This window comes from Rutidosis leptorrhynchoides, chromosome 4 (genome assembly GCF_046630445.1).
Source record: "Rutidosis leptorrhynchoides isolate AG116_Rl617_1_P2 chromosome 4, CSIRO_AGI_Rlap_v1, whole genome shotgun sequence".
Classification (NCBI taxonomy): Eukaryota; Viridiplantae; Streptophyta; class Magnoliopsida; order Asterales; family Asteraceae; genus Rutidosis; species Rutidosis leptorrhynchoides.
Window position 1 is genome coordinate 236,218,621 of NC_092336.1, and position 3,432 is coordinate 236,222,052.

Sequence of the window (3,432 nt, forward strand, 5' to 3'; positions counted from 1 at the left end):
ATATATATATATATATATATATATATATATATATATATACATATATATCGACATATATATACGAATTATATATACATATACATATTAAAACCCTAATTACACCTAAACTATACTACTTTAATTATTAAAACCCTAATCATTACTACATTAATTAAAACCCTAAACCTAACCCTAATTACTTAAACCCTAATTTACTAAAACCCTAATTTATTAAACCCTAGGACATTAATTAAACCCTAGACATTTATTACCAACCCTAATTATTAAAATACTACTTTAATTGATTAAACCTAATTAATTAATGAAACCCTAATGTTACTTATAATATTGTTTAACATATATACCCTAATACTATATCTAACACTTATAACCTACTACTTATAATATAACACATAAAAACATTTTGGGATATGTATTAGAGATGTATAGATCTTCGAACTTTCTTGACGAATGATTTCTAAGAAACTCTAAGCGGAAGGGTTTGGATTTTCCGATTTAAAGGATCCTGTAGCTCAAGCCCCTAGACCTGAAATGGCCATTCGTAGGGAAAGGGGTGATTGGAAGCTTATCTAATATGGCAAGTATCCTAAAATGGAAACAATCTTAAAATAGAAACTTTCTAGTTATAGAAACTTATTAAAATAAGAAACCTACTAAAAGTGGAAACTTTCTAAACATAGAAACTTGCTAGGAATGGAAACTTAGTAAAACGAACTTTACTTAAAACACTTTTATACTTAAACACTTATTTAAACTTGGGCAAAAACACTTACTACTCTTAAATGTCAATAGGTTGACTTTCTGTTCGTTCCAACTTTCTATTCCGAGGAATAACCGTCTCTTATCTACTTACTAAGGTGAACTTCATAGCCCCACTTTCTATTGTGCACAACTTATTTACTTTTACTTGGGGTGAGACACATGCTGTTTTTACATTTTACAATTTAGACACAAGTACCAAACTGTTAAACTATGCTATACCCGGCTATGTCCGACTAAGTCCCTACAGTGATATTTTTAATTGCTCGTTGATTGCATGCTTAATTATTGGGGGTAGGCCTATCGGGAGTAACATCCCCGATACATTTGACCAAGTCATTGTATTACTTAATAATGAAATTTAAACCGACAAGTATATACTACAACTTGTCATGGGACAAACTTGAACGTTTAGTCTAAATATCACGCACTGGCATAACTTTTTAATCTGCGAGATCAACTTTATAAACTAAATCTTGTGGTCTAAAAACAACGATAACTACTTTTGTTAAACCTATGATTTCACTCAACCTTTTTGGTTGACACTTTAGCATGTTTGTCTCAGGTGCTGATTGATTCAAGCTTACTTACTTACTGCTTATGTGATGCTACTTGGACTTAGGAACAAGAGATATCGCATTTACTATTCGTGCATTTGAAACATTTACTTTATTGTGATTTCAATTCTTGTAACGACATTTCATTTTCCGCTGCGTACTCTCAATAAAGTTTGAATTTATCATGTAGTATTGTTCTCGTATATTATAATATGTTGGTTTATTTGATATTAGTGACGTTTCTTCCAGACCCTATCTGAAGGACATTACAGAGTGGTATCAAAGCAAACCAGGCTGTTATAGAGAACCAGATTTGCATCTTTATATGTGCCCTACTTGCTAGCTAGGGTGCCTTAGCAATCTAGGAAACTATAACCTTTCCTACCTTAGACTTTAAAGCACTTAGGATTGCCTTATAATTTTAACAACCTTGCCTTGATAATCTTGGCTTAAAATGCTAATCAAAGTCTCTTTCCTAATGAAAGGATGTCAAGCGTTAATAAAAATGACAAGATAATTCTTTTCAAACCATCTGAAGTAATGACTCACTTCAAACCTGCTATCGAAGAAGATACTAGATATCCTTCAACTGCAAGACCAGTCCAAAGTCCACCTTATATCTTTGGTGGTCCTCCCTCACCAAACTATAGTCCGGATACTTTACCTAATTCTCCCGAATACTACCCGACTCCAAGAACGGAAAGTAAAGGGAAACGCCCTGCCGATTTTAAAGAAGAAGGCCCGTCAAAGAAAAGATCCTGATCTCCTTCCTACGAAGAAGTTGATGCCAAGTACGAGATCATGAATCTGCGAAAAACTACAGATGGCCTAATTCGTCATGTTGCAAGGATCGATGTTCAAATGAAGGAAAAAGACCTAGCGATTAGGAAGCTGATGGAGAAAAATGCTGAGCTAAAGAAGGAGATAAAGTTGGTGAAGTATGAAGGTGATAGAAATGCCCGATGGGGGAAGCAATCTCTTGCCTACCTAAGAGAAGATGTTAACTTTAGATTGAAGATGGAGGAAAACCGCCTCGAGTTCCTGCATGAGAAACAAAAGGCGAAGAATGAGAAAGTCTAGAAGTTTATGAAGAAGGTTGAGGACGAGAAGAAGAAATATGAAGACTACTTCAATCCTAATATTTCCTAGTTTATCCTATTCCAATTTCTCATCTATGTAAAGGCTATGCCTTAAACCATTTCTATATTCGAATCGTGTATTAAAAAGGCTTATTTAGTGCCTCGTTCTTAATAATATAAAGTGTTTCATTTATATCATATTCATCTTTATCCTATCGAATTTATCAAACTTCTATACACCCTTATGTAGTGAAGAATCATGGTTTGTCCAACTACACCAACTCTTACCACGATGTTTCATAATTTCCTCGTCTGACTACGTCTTCCACAACTTCCATAACTACAAAGATACGAAGGTTAACCAAGTTTATAAAGACTGCAACTTAAAACTAGCCAACCATAAGTTAGTAACTGTTTTCACGGATGACATTTCGAACTGCTCCAAGAGTGAGAAAGTACGTGAGCAACATTTGCAAACTCATTCTTGAGAAAAAGAACAACTCCACGCAAACTTTTCCAAAGTGCAAGTTTTGGCTTAAAACCGACATGTTGTCGATCCAGCTAAGATTACTGCTGTCCTTAACACACTATATTAGAAGTCATCATTGATCACATATCCTGACCTTATGGAGTGACCTTGGAAAGGAAATATGAATTAGTGAAATATATTGACGGTGGCCAACGTGATTATATTACGGTAATTCATAGAGATATTCTAATATCATGACGTATGGAATAGAAAGTGAATCAAAGAAAAACTCACAAGCTATCTGTTCAAAAACCCAAATGAAAGGGCATGAAAAGAGAAAAATGATCATCTTGATATTTAGTATATACGAAGAACTCATTCTAATCAAACTATATATCTATCTCATACTCATTTAACAAACTTTCATGTACCATAAAAAGTTGTAGACAATTGAATCTTGAAATTCATTCATCCTAAATGGATATCTCCTGATCATTGATACATAATCATCACTTGTTATTACACTCTCGGTGTAAATTCTCATATGACTTTCAAAAACCTATGTCAT